Source organism: Capricornis sumatraensis, chromosome 15, assembly GCF_032405125.1.
Source record: "Capricornis sumatraensis isolate serow.1 chromosome 15, serow.2, whole genome shotgun sequence".
Taxonomy (NCBI): Eukaryota; Metazoa; Chordata; class Mammalia; order Artiodactyla; family Bovidae; genus Capricornis; species Capricornis sumatraensis.
Window position 1 is genome coordinate 12776379 of NC_091083.1, and position 16918 is coordinate 12793296.

At 41.5% G+C, this 16918-nt stretch overlaps 1 protein-coding gene across 1 annotated transcript in view; it reads left to right on the forward strand.

The window, feature by feature from the left end:
• MACROD2 (mono-ADP ribosylhydrolase 2) overlaps positions 1-16918 on the forward strand; it is a 2306040-nt gene that overhangs the window by 1657540 nt on the left and 631582 nt on the right. The window lies entirely within an intron of this gene.

Here is a 16918-nt window from a genome sequence, read left to right on the forward strand (position 1 = left end):
TGGATCTAAGAAGATCTTTTTAAAAGTATTTTCAGTTTGTTCAGCCTTTTCCTTGTCAGAACAGAGTGATGAATCCCAAGCACCCTTAAGTGCCAGAATGCCATTCTATTTTTTAAGGGAAAAAAAGAAAAGTCTTTTCAGGTGTTAACATAAGTGAAATGTTGTGTGACTAGTTTATATTTCTATCAGCAATACCTTGATACGTTGGCATCCACACAAAAATTCCCACTTCCAAAAAATCCATCAAACCTTTAACTTATATGTTTAAGTGGGTAGTAATACGTCTAAAAGCACATACTGAGCTTCTCTGACCCTGGCAGGTTTTCATAATGTGTTACAACTTTACGTTATTGTGTATTTGCTTACTGTAGCTCCAGCAGGAGAACAGATTGATTTTTGATGGGAAATACACCCTTCTAGGATTTCATTATCTTACCACAATCTTGGTCTAGAGCTCATGGTTTGTGAGATATTGTCATTCATTATTAAGATGAACAGTGATGAGCGCTGTGGGAAATTTGCATTTGAAAACGCAGTTTTCCTGCTTTACAATTCTGTGGTTTATTTGGTCTCTTCATTCCTGTGTTATTCCTCGAACCTCCTACCCCCAGGTGCCTCACTGTGGTTTAGAAGAATGAGCCAGGTTCTGTCCATCTGAGGAAAATGGTACATGCATCACTTCCTGTTACATCTCTTTAGGCATTTTTAGGAGTAGTGCCTTATACTTCGGTAAGACTTTGAAATCCAAAAACCAGTGAAGGGAATGTTCTAGATAGAATAGTATGTACACACACACACACACACACAACAAATCAATCCACTGTTCAGGTCCCTCCATATTCCTTTTAGATTCTTTAAAGAAGTGTACCCCTCTTACTAGACTTCTGTAAAAATCCAGAGTGTGGTGATTTGGGAGGATCTAATCAGTAAACTCTTTTTGGAGGCTGATATTTTAGAGGACAGCAAGTATGGTACAGTTCTTTCAGAAGTTTAGCTGTAAATGAGGTCAATCTTGTGAAAACCTGTTTCTTCCAGTACCTGTTTCTGTTACCAAAGATTGCATTTCCTAGTGTCAGGAGCGGGTTCTGGGAGAAGGCTGGTAATGTAAATCTGCTCCCAAGTTCTTGACAGACTGGGAGACTGATTTTGAATGAACGCACCTGTGCTCGGAGCCACTGCCAGCGGTGGACAGAAGCGCTCCGTACTCTCAGCTGCATCTCCAGGGCTCCGGTGCTGACCAGCATTCACCTACCTTGCTTCAGGCTTTCTTACACTCTTCAGCTCTTTAAGTACACATCTTTAAGTACCTATAAGGAAAGGGGCCTAAATGAGACCACCTGTGACCAACAAGAGGCATGTGACTTACACCCCTTAGTCTTCACAAGAGTAACCTTAGTGCCACATTGCAGGTACAAACACGGAACAACAGAAGCGTGCTGCGTTCACCCAGAGGGCAGCTTGCAGGATGCAGGGGGACATGCGCAGTGTGGTAGGTCTGATTCCAGTCCTCTTCTAGCCCTTGTTCGAGCAGCCCTCTTGACCCCATTCCCATGCCTTGTTCCTTGAATGAGTATACAGATTTTATTTTGTAGATAATATTTTACTCTGGAAGAACCATCCACAAGTGAAACCATATTCTGAAGATGACAAAGACCTACATAAAAGTACAGACCATTCCTGGGTGCTGTGTGGCCTTAGTGGGATTTCAGAAAAAAAAACTTACGTTCCCTGACTATCAATTCTAGTTCAGTGTATCAGTCAAATTTTTCTGCATTAATACAACCTCTCCAATCCAATGGCTGACAGCGAAGAGCCTTTATTCTCCGATTCCTGGTTCTGATGTCTTGCTGTTTTTTAACTGATAAAGGCCAGGCTTGGTCTGGCCAAGCTGGGTTCCAGGCTTTTACTGGGGCTCAGTCTCTGTCAGTTCTCTCATTTTAGGGGCCAAACTGAAAGAGCAGTGTCTCCCTGGGGTATTCTTTCTATTCCACCAATAGCTTTTTCTTTTAATTTAAATTTATTTATTTTAATTGGAGGCTAATTACTTTACAGTATTTTATTGGTTTTGCCATACACCAACATGAATCTGCCACAGGTATACATGCATCCCCCATCCTGAACCCCCTCCCACCTCCCACCCTGTATTATCCCTCTGGGTCATCCCAATGCACCAGCTCCGAGCATCCAGTATCATGCATCGAACCTGGACTAGCAATTTTTTTCTTATATGATATTATACATGCTTCAATGCCATTCTCCCAAATCATCCCACCCTCTCCCTCTCCCACAGAGTCCAAAAGACTGTTTTATACATCTGTCTTTTACATACATCTTCTGCTGTCTTGCATACAGGGTTATCATTACCATCTTTCTAAATTCCATATATATGCATTAGTATACTGTGTTGGTGTTTTTCTTTCTGGCTTACTTCATTCTGTATAATAGGCTCCAGTTTCATCCACCTCATTAGAACTGATTCAAATGTATTCTTTTTAATGGCTGAGTAACACTCCATTGTGTATATATGTACCACTGTTTTCTTATCCATTCATCTGCTGATATCTAGGATATCTAGGTTGCTTCCATGTCCTGGCTATTATAAACAGTGCTGTGATGAACATTAGGGTACATGTCTCTTTCAATTCTGATTTCCTTGGTATGTATGCCCAACAGTGGGATTGCTGGGTCATAAGGCAGTTCTATTTCCAGTTTTTTAAGGAATCTCCACACTGTTCTCCATAGTGGCTGTACTAGTTTGCATTCCCACCAACAGTGCAAGAAGATTCCCTTTTCTCCACACCCTCTCCAGCATTTATTGCTTGTAGACTTTTCGATCGCAGCCATTCTGACTGGCATGAAATGGTACCTCATTGTGGTTTTGATTTGCATTTCTCTGAGAATGAGTGATGTTGAGCATCTTTTCATGTGTTTGTTAGCCATCTGTATGTCTTCTTTGGAGAAATGTTTATTTAGTTCTTTCGCCCAGTTTTTGATTGGGTCGTTTATTTTTCTGGAATTGAGCTGCAGGGGTTGCTTGTATATTTTTGAGATTAGTTGTTTGTCAGTTGCTTCATTTGCTATTTTCTCCCATTCTGAAGGCTGTCTTTTCACCTTGCTTATAGTTTCCTTTGTTGTGCAGAAGCTTTTAAGTTTATGTAGGTCCCATTTGTTTATTTTTGCTTTTATTTCCAATATTCTGGGAGGTGGGTCAAAGAGGATCCTGCTGTGATGTATGTCAGAGTGTTTTGCCTATGGTCTCCTCTAGGAGTTTTATAGTTTCTGGTCTTATGTTTAGATCTTTAATCCATTTTGAGTTTGTTTTTATGTATGGTGTTAGAAAGTGTTCTAGTTTCATTCTTTTACAAGTGGTTGACCAGTTTTCCCAGCACCACTTGTTAAAGAGATTGTATTTAATCCATCATATATTCTTGCCTCCTTTGTCAAAGATAAAGTGTCCATAGGTGCATGGATTTATCTCTGGGTTTTCTATTTTGTCCCATTGATCTATATTTCTGTCTTTGTCCCAGTACCATACTGTCTTGATGACTGTGGCTTTGTAGTACAGCCTGAAGTCAGGCAGGTTGATTCCTCCAGTTTCATTCTTCTTTCTCAAGATTGCTTTAGCTATTCTAGGTTTTTTGTGTTTCCATACAAATTGTGAAATTATTTGTTCTAGCTCTGTGAAAAATACCGCTGGTAGCTTGATAGGGATTGTATTGAATCTATAGATTGCTTAGGTAGTATACTCATTTTCACTATATTGATTCTTCTGATCCATGAACATGGTATATTTCTCCATCTATTAATGTCCTCTTTGATTTCTTTCACCACTGTTTTATAGTTTTCTATATATAGGTCTTTAGTTTCTTTAGGTAGATATATTCCTAAGTATTTTATTCTTTTCATTGCGATGGTGAATGGAATTGTTTCCTTAATTTCTCTTTCTATTTTTTCATTATTAGTGTATAGGAATGCAAGGGATTTCTGTGTGTTGATTTTATATCCTGCATCTTTACTGTATTCATTGATTAGCTCTAGTAATTTTCTGGTGGAGTCTTTAGGGTTTTCTATGTAGAGGATCATGTCATCTGCAAACAGTGAGAGTTTTACTTCTTCTTTTCCAATTTGGATTCCTTTTATTTCTTTTTCTGCCCTGATTGCTGTGGCCAAAACGTCCAGAACTATGTTGAACAGTAGTGGTGAAAGTGGGCACCCTTGTCTTGTTCCTGACTTTAGGGGAAATGCTTTCAATTTTTCACCATTGAGGATAATGTTTGCTGTGGGTTTGTCATATATAGCTTTTATTATGTTGAGGTATGTTCCTTCTATTCCTGCTTTATGGAGAGCTTTTTTATCATAAATGGATGTTGAATTTTGTCAAAGGCCTTCTCTGCATCTATTGAGATAATCACATGGCTTTTATTTTTCAATTTGTTAATGTGATGTATTACATTGATTGATTTGCAGATATTGAAGAATCCTTGCATCCCTGGGATAAAGCCCATTTGGTCATGGTGTATGATCTTTTTAATGTGTTGTTGAATTCTTATTGCTGGAATTTTGTTAAGGATTTTTGCATCTATGTTCATCAGTGATATTGGCCTGTAGTTTTCTTTTTTGATCGCATCTTTGTAAGGTTTTCATATTAGGGTGATGGTGGCCTCATAGAATGAGTTTGGAAGTTTACTTTCCTCTGAAATATTCTGCAAGAGTTTGAGTAGGATAGGTGTTAGGTCTTCTCTAAATTCTTGGTAGAAATCAGCTGTGAAGCCATCTGGACCTGGGCTTTTGTTTGCTGGAAGATTTCTGATTACAGTTTCAATTTCCATGCTTGTGATGGGTCTGTTAAGAGTTTCTGTTTCTTCCTGGTTCAGTTTTGGCAAGTTGTACTTTTCTAAGAATTTGTCCATTTCTTCCACGTTGTCCATTTTATTGGCATATAATTGCTGATAGTAGTCTTTTATGATCCTTTGTATTTCTGTGTTGTCTGTTGTGATCTCTCCATTTTCATTTCTAATTTTATTGATTTAATTTTTCTCCCTTTGTTTCTTGATGAGTCTGGCTAATGGTTTGTCAATTTTATTTATCCTCTCAAAGAACCAGCTTTTGGCTTTGTTGATTTTTGCTATGGTCTCTTTTGTTTCTTTTGCATTTATTTCTGCCCTAATTTTTAAGATTTCATTCCTTCTACTAACCCTACACCAAGAGTTTTTAAAGCCTTGTTTCTGCTCACATCCTATTGACCAAAGCAAGTCACACACCCAAATTCGGCATTATTCAGGCAGAGAAGTACACTCCACTCACAGGGACAGGTTCTGCAAAGCCAGGTGGTAAATGAGGTAGCAAAGAAGAGTGTAGAACAGGGGACACTTACCTGATCCAGCACACTCAAACTAAACTACTAAAAAGAGATATAGTAGTCTACTGGTGGCATTCCTGCTCACATCAGCCTTGAAGCTTTGCCGTCTGTCTCAACATGGAAATTTTCAGAACTTCTCACCTGGTATCTTTTGAAATGTCTTTGCAAATGACTTTCACTATGTAGTCCTCCAGTGGACTTTAATTATATTTATTTTTTTATTATTTAAAAAATTTTATTCATCCTGATATATATTTATTGAAATATCATTGTTTTACAATGTTGTATTCGTTTCAGTTGTATGTTCTTTATTCATGGAAATATAGTTGTTTTACAATATTGTAGAGTTTCAAGTGCACTGCATAGTGATTCAGTATTTTCACAGATTATCTCCCATTATAAGGTTATTACAAGATGATGGCTATGATTTCCTATGCTGTACAGTTTATTCTGTTGTTATCCGTTTTTTCTATTAATCCCATATCCCTGATTTGTCCCTCCCTGTTTCCCTTTACAAGTTTGTGATTCTGTTTATGAGTCTATTTCTGTTTTGCCTATACATTCATTTGTATTTTTAAAGATTTCATATATTATGTTTTATTTCTGATTACAATTTTAGGCCCTAAGAGTGCATTCACCTCTGGCTCACTCAGCAAAAGAGTGGCTGCCATGATATATGCTTTCAAACCATGGAGAAGAGTTTCCACCAGCTGGGCCCTCCCTATGTAGGAAAATAGTGCATACTGACATTGGGAGGCTAGCTCAAACCTCAGATTATAGAGGATGGAAGCCAGTGTCTATTTCAGCATTCAGCCTTGAGAGATAGTTCACGCTATGTGACCATCAAAGTGCAGATGGTCACTGGGAATCTTTTTAGAGGCATTGCTGGGCTGATGAGGGCAGTTTACACAGGCCTTCAGGGAACTGGACCAAGCATTGATCTGTAAAAGCCAATAATCAGAGGCTTTGGGGACTAACTTATCTTCTTCCATGTTTGTTGATTGGGATTAACACTGCTGGGAGCTGTGCTGATGGTCTCTGGTGTGGCTGCTTCAGGAGAACCTTGATCCTGCCTGAGCAGGTGTGGGGCATAAAATCAGCTTGCTGGGACATAAACTGCTTTCTGCCTGTGAGTGGGTGACAGTCAAAACTTAGACACTCCCTGTGCTGATGTGTCCCTGAAATTGGTCCTATATTCTCCCCACTTAAGGGTGACAGAAGCCAAGAGGTGTTTATCAGACCTAAAGCCAAGAGGATCTAGATCTTGTTCTCCTATGTGTGCCATATAGATTCAAGGGATTAGATCTGATAGACAGAGTGCCTAAAGAACTATGGACAGGGGTTTGTGACATTGTACAGGAGGCAGGGCTCAAGACCATCCCCAAGGAAAATAAATGCAAAACGGCAAAATGGTTGACTGAGTAAGTTCAGTCACTCAGTTGTGCCCGACTCTTTGCGACCCCATGAATCGCAGCATGCCAGGCCTCCCTGTCCATTACCAACTCCCAGAGTTCACTCACACTCACATCCATCGAGTCAGTGATGCCATCCAGCCATCTCATCCTCTGTCGTCCCCTTCTCCTCCTGCCCCCAATCCCTCCCAGCATCAGAGTCTTTTCCAATGAGTCAACTCTTCGCATGAGGTGGCCAAAGTATTGGAGTTTCAGCTTTAGCATCATTCCTTCCAAAGAAATCCCAGGGTTGATCTCCTTCAGAATGGACTGGTTGGATCTCCTTGCAGTCCAAGGGACTCTCAAGAGTCTTCTCCAACACCACAGTTCAAAAGCATCAATTCTTCGGCACTCAGCCTTCTTCACAGTCCAGCTCTCACATCCATACATGACCACTGGAAAAACCATAGCCTTGACTAGACGGACCTTAGTTGGTAAAGTAATGTCTCTGCTTTTGAATATGCTATCTAGGTTGGTCATAACTTTTCTTCCAAGGAGTAAGCGTCTTTTAATTTCATGGCTGCAGTCTCCATCTGCAGTGATTTTGGAGCCCCAAAAAATAAAGTCTGACACTGTTTCCACTGTTTCCCCATCTATTTGCCATGAAGTGATGGGACCGGATGCCATGATCTTCATTTTCTGAATGTTGAGCTTTAAGCCAACTTTTTCACTCTCCTCTTTCATTTTCATCAAGAGGTTTTTTAGTTCCTCTTCACTTTCTGCCACACTAATACCCAAAAAAGATGTCCTTTTCATTATAGGGAACTGGAATGCAAAAGTAGGAAGTCAAGAACCACTGGGAGTAACAGGCAAATTTGGCCTTGGAATGCGGAATGAAGCAGGGCAAAGACTAATAGAGTTTTGCCAAGAAAATGCACTGGTCATAGCAACCACCCTCTTCCAACCACACAAGAGAAGACTCTACACATGGACATCACCAGATGGTTGACAGAGAAGGCCTTCCAAATAGCTGTGAATAGAAGAAAAATGAAAGGCAAAGGAGAAAAGGAAAGATACACCCATTTGAATGCAGAGTTACAAAGAATAGCGAGGAGAGATAAAGAAGCCTTCCTCGGTGATCAGTGCAAAGAAACAGAGGAAAACAATAGAATGGGAAAGACTGGCGATCTCTTCAAGAACATTAGAGATACCAAGGGAACATTTCATGCAGAGATGTGCACAATAAAGGACAGAAATGGTGTGAACCCAACAGAAGCAGAAGATATTAAGAACAGGTGGCAAGAATACACAGAAAAACTAGACAAAAAAATCTTCATGACCCAGATAACCACAATGGTGTGTCACCTAGAGCCAGGCATCCTGAAATGTGAAGTCAAGTGGACGTTAGGAAGTATCACTCTGAACAAAGCTAGTGGAGGTGATGAAACTCCAGTTGAGCTACTTCAAATCCTAAAAGATGATGCTGTTTTGCTGCACTCAATATGCCAGCAAGTTTGGAAAACTCAGCAGTGGCCACAGGACTGGAAAAGGTCAGTTTTCATTCCAGTCCCAAAGAAGGACAATGCCAAACAATGATCAAACTACTGCACAATTGCACTCATCTCACACGCTAGTAAAGTAATGCTCAAAATTATGCAAGCCAGGCTTCAGTAGTATGTGAACTGTGAACTTCCAGATGTTCAAGCTGGTTTTAGAAAAGCCAGAGAAATAAGAGATCAAATTGCCAACATCCACTGGATCAGGGGAAAAGCAAGAGAGTTCCAGAAAAACATCTATTTCTGCTTTATTGACTATGCCAAAGCCTTTGACTGTGTGGATCACAACAAACTCTGGAAAATTCTGAATGAGATGGGAATACCATACAACCTGACCTGACTCTTGAGAAACCTGTATGCAGATCAGGAAGCAACATTTAGAACTGGACATAGAACAGACTGGTTTGAAATAGGGAAAGGAGTATGTCAAGGTAGTATACTGTCACCCTGCTTATTTAACTTATATGCAGAGTACATCATGAGAAATGCTGGGCTGGAGGAAGCACAAGCTGAAATCAAGATTGCTAGGAGAAATATCAATATCCTCAGATATGCAGATGACATCACCCACCCTTATGGCAGAAAGTGAAGAAGAACTAAAGAGCCTCTTGATGAAAGTGAAAGAGGAGAGTGAATAAACTGGCTTAAAACTCAACATTCAGTAAACTAAAATCATGGTATCAGGTCCCATTTGTTCATGGCTAATAGATGGGGAAACAGTGGAACCAGTGTCAGACTTTATTTTTAGGGGGCTCCAAAATCCCTATAGATAGTGACTGCAGCCATGAAATTAAAAGATGCTTGCTCCTTGGAAGGAAAGTTATGACCAACCTAGATAGCATATTAAAAAGCAGAGACATTCCTTTGCCAACAAAAGTCCAACTAGTCAAAGCTATGGTTTTTCCAGTAGTAATGAATGGATGTGAGAGTTGGACCATAAAGAAAGCTAAGTGCTGAAGAATTGATGGTTTTGAAGTGTGGTGTTGGAGAAGACTCTTGAGAGTCCTTTGGACTGGAAGGAGATCCAACCAGTCCATCCTAAAGGAAATCAGTCCTGAATATTCATTGGAAGGAATGATACTGAAGCTGAAACTTTAATACTTTGTCCACCTGATGCGAAGAACTCATTAGAAAAGACCTCAGAAAAGACCCTGATGCTGGGAAAGGTTGAAGGCGGGAGGAGAAGGGGCGGACAGAGGATGAGATGGTTAGATGGCATCACTGACTCAATGGGCATGAGTTTAAGTAAACTCTAGGAGTTGGCCATGGACAGGGATGGCTGGTGTGCTGCAGTCCATGGGGTCACTAAGAGTTGGACATGACTGAGCAACTGAACTAAAGGTCATGTGCGTGGGATATTTAGCCAGCATGCTCCAGTACACAACATAGAATCAGTTCATTTCCTTCCCTCCAGTGGCAAGGACTGATTTCCCTAGACCTCAGGTGGTGTAAAATCATGGCAGGGAGACTCACAGGGCACTGGAGCAAACAATTATGCCCCAGGTTCTCACTGTTCATACTCCATATTTTTGAGCTCCTCTTTTGCTTTGTCACTGAAGTTGGAGGGCTTCCCTGGTGGCTCAGTGGTAAAGAATCTGGCTGCTGATGCAAGAGGTACAGGTTTGATCCTTGTGTTGGGATGGTCCCCTGGGGAAGGAAATGGCAACCCACTCCAGTATTGTTATCTGGAGAATTTCATGGACAGAGGAGCCTGGTGGGCCACAGTGCGTAGAGTCACAAATAGACATGACTTAGTAACTGAACAGCACAACTAAAGGTGGAAAAATGAGTAAGACAAGGGTTCTGCCTCTTGGAGCTTCTATTGCAGTGGGATGGATGCAAGGTGACCAATCACATGGGTCTGAGGTCATTTCAGATTTTGGGAAGGGTACCAGAAGTGCCCTGCAAGCCAAAGTGAGGAGCGTGGACTTCGGTCATAAGCGTGGAGGAAGCCCCTCGGGGCTCCTAGCATGGACATGAGATCACATGCTTTAAATTTGGAAAGGTCACTGCCCCCCAGGTCCATGTACCATACACACCACCAGTTCAGAAAGTAGACACTGAATTTTCATCTCTCAGTTGATCCCAGTATCAGTCTTTTCTACTCAAATGTGATGTCCTCAACAAACTCCTTTGATTACCCTTTTTGGAAAAATCTTCTTTTAAAAAAATTCATAAGAATTCTTTTCCAGGTGATTCGGTGAGATCTTTCATCTCCCTTCTCCAGAGACTTATTCAGGGTTAGTAGGAACAGCTTGCATAGAATAGAATTTGTTTCACAAGCCATTTCTCAGGTCATTATTATAATTCCTTAGACAAAAGGTGATTTTAAAAACACTCTTAGAAATAAGACACCAGTGCTCATAAGTTTGAGAAATTGATGAAGCTTGCATAGATGATAACCTTGTGTCCCATAAAAATGCAGCTCATTCAGACCTGCTTTGCCGAGCAGAGACAACTTGAAAACTTCATGTTCCACAATTTTTTTTTTTTTTTAACGGAAAGCAAAAGTTACTCAAGTCTAAGGTGAATATAGTAGAATTTATGGGGCATTATTCACTATAGCATACATAATGTCAAGTGAAGTGAAAGAATGGGCATGAGGAGATTAAGAAGTATAGAAATTTCCTTTCTTTATGACCAATTCTAGAGGTCATGTTTGGAAAATCAGTACTAAGCTGATACCAGTGAGGGGTAAGGCAGAGCCATGGGGAAAGGCATGATGTCACAGAAGTTCTGTTGTGAGCCAGTGAGCTTCAAATGTTCAGGTTTTATTAATAACTGTGTCAAAAATTACAGTACCTACACGTTGAGGAATGACCAGCTTGTCTATGGTCCCCAGGGTCTCCTTGGGCCCAAGTCATGCTCTGCAGTGAAGATATAAGTGCTAGACTGAGGGCTGCCACCTGAGAAAGAGGGCAGGAGAACATGAGGCCCAGGGCTAACAGGTGTGGTCCTCACAGGAGGCTCTGTACTTGGGCAACAAACTTTCTGACCACAGAGGCCTTCAGGCTGACTTCCTTTCTTTGGAATTTGAAACAGTGTTGCATCTGGACTGGAGTCTCTGAAGGAGAGGCGCTATGGTGATCATCCTTCTGCAGAGATGTGAGGCTGAACTGAATGCCAGGCACTGGGCTAGAGTGTGGATGGAGGGAGGGAAGTTGGTAGATCCAGGTCAGGGGGTGGAGGGGGAAGGCTGGCCCTGGCCCTGCCTCTGCTCGAGTTCCCCTACAGTCATTTTTTTTCTTTTTCACTTCTGTAAAATGATAAAGATTGTATACATCTTGAAGGGAGTTTAGAGGGTTTGGAGCTCTGTTAGGTGGAAGCCAGAGGTGGCAGGGCTTCTAAGAACAGGCTTCCATCCCGTGCCCATCCATAGCCACATGCGGTATCATTGCTTCCTCTTCAGGTAGGTGCTGGTCCACATCACTTTATCATATTAGTGAGTGATTCTAAGTTCACTAAAGCTTGTACAACACAGACTATACTTTGCATACCTCTCGATTGTATTCAGGATTTATCCAAATTAAAGAATTGTGACCAGCTCCTCCCTCAATACACTATCACTGTCCATCTTCATTCTTCTCCCTTCTTTTCCTTGGGCTGTTGTGAAGATTACTTAGTATTGGCATGCATTTTACTTAGTGACTTGTACACAATAATTACTTGCTAAATGTTAACAACAGCAGCAATTTTGCTATTTCAAGATTTCTATGTCATGGGGCAGCTTCATATGCCAGTGTGAATCTGTCTTATGACCTCTGAAAGCAAAGCAAAAGTTGCTGAGTTGTGTCTAACTCTTTGCGACCCCATAGATGATACAGTCCATGGAATATCTCCATGCCAGAATACTAGAGTGGGTAGCTGTTGCCTTCTCCAGGGAATCTTCCCAACCCAGGGATCAAATCCAGGTCTCCCACATTGCAAGTGGATTCTTTACCAGCTGAGCCACAAGGGAAACCCTCTGCACCTCCCAAAAGTAAAATATGATTGTGATTTCATGACGTGATGACCAGCGGGCTCCCCCAACTCTTTTCCCTCTGTCATTAAGTAACTTATGAAACATTCTCTATTGTGCATGTTCCCAACGTGACAACTAAAAAAGTTTAGAGAAAGAGTGCTCCCCAGGTAAGATGTAACACCTCACTTGCTCAAATTCATGAACAGATGCTGACGGCTGTCATAGTTTCCTTTCCCCCAAAAGCAGAGGTTAGGGTTGAGTTTGGAAGAGAGTTTCATGAATGGTAGTGGGGGAGAAAGACAAGGAGAGGGGGTCAGCAAAGGATCTTGGTGAGCATCACTGCTGTGGATCATGGGAGCATCCACCCACTGGGCAGCATTCAGCGTGCCCCTCAGCCTTCTCCGCCAGGGGGCAGGCGATCTGATGCGGGTACCCACCACCTCATTAGTCACGACTGAAGGATGCTCCTGGTGCCTTTGATACCCTGACACTTTGGACTTGCCCCGCAGTGGGCAGTGAGAACCCACAGTTAAAAGGCAGCAGGTGCCAGTGGGTGTAAGTTGAGCCAGGATGCGAGGATTACACATGCCATGGGGATGTATGTAGGGCATGGTCTGAGTCTTCCACAGTGATGCAACTGACTGATATGCCATACCCTATGTGTATATGTATGCAAATGGGCTTCCCCTGGTGGCTCAGCAATGAAGAATCTGCCTGCAAGGCAGGAGATGCAGGTGTGATTCCTGGGTCAGGAAGATGCCCTGGAGCAGGGCATGGTAAGCTGTTCTAGTATTCTTGCCTGGAGAATTCCATGGCCTGAGGAGCCTGGTGGGCTACAGTCCATAGGGTTGCAAAGAGTCAGACACGACTGAAGCAACTGAGCATGCACATGTATATGCAAATAACCAAGCCTGGCATCTTATGTGTATACAGATGTATGGCACAGCCTGCCTTGTCCTTTCAAACAACAGCTAAGACTCCACCCTGTTGAAGACGGGCTGCAGATGCCTCCCTCTTGCCTTCCAGGTGCCCTTTTGCTCTGCTAAGAGAAGCCAGCAACACCCTCGTTAGCATTCTGCTGCCATGCTCACTGCAGTGACAGGGGCCAGTGTCAGTCTTATTACTTCACCTGTTTTATCTCTTGTGAAACTCAGCCGTCAGCCAGAATTGTCTGAGTGGCTACTCTGGCAATTGCTTAACGGTGAGGTTCCTTCAGCTCATTTCTCTCAAGTAATTTGATTCCATCACGCTATCAGAATTGCTTTTTTTGGTTTGGAAGGAGGCCTCGGGGAGGGGGTTTATGGAAAGCTGTTTTGAGGTTAACAGCAATGATGTCCTGTAAGTTTCCCCGTGTCCACCGCACTCTCCATCTGCATGCTTCTACCTCTCTTGCCCACGCAGGGCAGGGGTGGATGTGTGTTCAGGAGGTATGTTCTGAGCAAAACACAACCCAGCTTGCATTGCATTTTCTTTTGCCTGAGCTTGTAAAGCGTGTTGTTTCATTGTCTACTTAGTCCCCACACCAGAATTCATGCGCTAAGATAGAAAAAGATTGCGGCTATCCTCTTAAAAAATCAAGCAAAGTATAATTTTACATTAAGTCAATGTTGAAAATCCCAGTCCAACTGATGTTAACATTTCAATAAGCCCAGTAATTCATGATCCTCCTCATTTAGGACAGGTTTTCATCAATGTGGAAAATCCCATGTTTAATAACTGATATTTTTATTTTACTTGAGTTTGTGTGTAAATAGAAACATTAAAAGCAGCAGCATGCTTTCCTCATTAAAGACTTGATGGGGAGGGAGGATTTAAAAGTAGATGTGAATTTAATGGGTAGAGTTTGAGTTTGATTTTTTTTTTTAACTATTGCTTCTTTTTTCTTTTTTTTTTTTTTTTTGGATATTTATGGCCATTTGGCCCCAACTGGGTGCTTATAGTCACCCTAAGGGCTGGTGAGTGTGGCAACCACTTTCTAAATAATATGCAATGTTCATGGAGATTTATGATCCCATAAAGTTGTTAGTATTTTATCACAGCCTTGGGCCAAGTGCCTGGCTGGGTAGAGTTGATAATATGGACTAAATACCCTTTGAGGTGAAGCCCACTACAGAAGAAATTGTGTAGCAAAAAAAAAAAAAAAAAAGATTCAGTACACAAACAATAGTTTTTACATTTATGAGCTTTGCCTGGGCATTGATCACTAGATGGTTTTTTTTCTTACAACTGCTAGAGAGGCATGGGCAGTTAAAGTGCAGGTGATCGCTGGAAACTGGGCTGGAAGATGAGGGGAAATGCAAGCCCTGGGTGGACTATAAACAGTTCAGTTTAGTTCAGTCACTCAGTCGTGTCCGACTCTTTGTGACCCCATGAATCACAGCACTCCAGGCCTCCCTGTCCATCACCATCTCCCGGAGTTCACTCAGACTCGCATCCATCGAGTCAGTGATGCCATCCAGCCATCTCATCCTGTCATCCCCCTTTCCTCTTGCCCCCAATGCCTCCCAACATCAGAGTCTTTTCCAATGAGTCAGCTCTTCGCATGAGGTGGCCAAAGTACTGGAGTTTCAGCTTCAGCATCATCCCCTCCAAAGAAATCCCAGGGCTGATTTCCTTCAGAATGGTAGATGGGTTGAATATTTTAAAGCATGGATTAACTATACTGGGTATTCTGTTCAATTTGATTTTTAACTCTTTTGCATGCTAAGAGCTTCTCAGAAATAATTCCATCTGCCTCTGTATGATGTAGCAATCTATAGCTCCAGAAGTTGATCCATTGCTTCTTCCTCAAAAATGGGCAGAGTATGTTATATTTATATTTATTTTGGTAGACTGTGCTGGATTTTCAATAGAAAATATTTGTTTTATAACAACGGGACAACTTTGATTTCTCCATAGGAGCCTATAGACAAAGTTAAAGATATTTGTGCGCTCAATTGTTTCCAGCTCCTTGCCACCTCATGAACTGATATTGGGAAATTATCAACAACAGCAATATATTTTTTAAGAAAGCTAGAGAGGAAAATTGTCAATGACAAGGTCAAAGCCAGATTCACTCCAATTATGTTGGAAACAATTAGGGTTTTCTACAATTCCAATAAACAGTGTTTTGGGTAGAGACTTCAATGACTCTTTGCTGCTGTTATCTTTTCTGCAGCTTGATGCAAAGAGAAAATATAAGGTAAGAACTGAGTGAGAGAAAATGGCTAAAGTGGTATTTGATACGCCATGGATGAAAAGCATTGCAAACTCAACTTTCTGTTTCAGTTGTCCCCCTCTGTTTCTCCCTTTTGTCCCCAGTTTTCCCTCTTCTGTTTTGATGTTCTGTTGATGGAATTTGTCCCCTCATGGTGTAAGTACTCACTGCTTTGTAGAGAGAAAACAAGAGAGTCAGAAAGTGTGTCTGAGCTTCTAGCTGTAAAAGGTATTGATTAGCCTAAAGCTATCCTTAATGGCTTTAAATGTGGTCGAGAAAATATAATGAAGTACATCCTGACATGTTAACTAACTAGAAAGATAGATACATTGTTTTAAACTGTAATACATTTCTGTTGGGACTGCACATCAGTACAACTGCTTTGGAAAACTGGTAGGAGCTACCTGTCCTACCATCTGGGGAATGAACCTCTGGGCCCATAGCCCCAAATCCTGGGTACATTCTCAACAGGAACAAGTGTTTTTGTTTTCAGTGTGGCATGTAAGAGAATGTTTATGGCAGCTTTATTCACAATAGCCCCAAACTGGAAACAATCCAATTATCCATCAATACTGGAATGGATAAATTGTGGAATATTCATGTAGTGGAATGCAGCCCTCCAGTGAAAAAGAATGAGCTTCTGCTGCATGTGTGAATATAGCATGGTTATATGGATACATGGATAAATCAGGCAGGCATGATATTGAACAAAATACAGACAGTGCACATTGTCCATGTATATGAAATGGAAAAGCAGACAAAGCAAATGAATCTGTGATTAGCTGTTCCTTCAGGGCATAGGTATTGACCTGAGGCAAGACAGTTTTCTGCAGTATTGGAAATGTTTTATATCTTGATGTGGTAAATAGTGTGTGTGTGATACATACACACACATGCACATATGTGTATGTGTGAAAAACTTTGCAAGCAACTTAAATACAAAATAAATTTTAAAAAACTGTATAAGTTGGCTTCACCATTGACAGCAAAAGTTAATTTTAATAACCCTAATGAATGAGGAACTAAGTAGTTTTGGAATGACAGAAGCATGTCCTATGCACACCTGGACACACACACAGCTCCCTGCATGCTTGGCCCTGAATTGCTAATGGTTTTCTCAGCCTCATTGACCCTCATACTTGGAAGAGATTTTCTATGTCATCTAATTCAATGATTCATCTGAAGCTTGTCTGCAGCCTTGCCTCTGGGTGGCCATTCTGCTTTTGTGAACAAAAGCCCCTTGGTGACCAGAATACCATTGAGACCTCCTGAGGCAGGCCTTATTCTCCTCAGGAGCCCATCGTTGGGCACAAATCCACCCTTGTCTATTCATTGGTCTTGCTTGTAACCCTTGGGGTCTTGCAGTTAAGTGGGCAAAGGGTTGTGTGGTTGCTATTTACCCAGAACATAGTATAATATTTATCTTGTTTACTTACGCTGCTGACAGCAAGTATG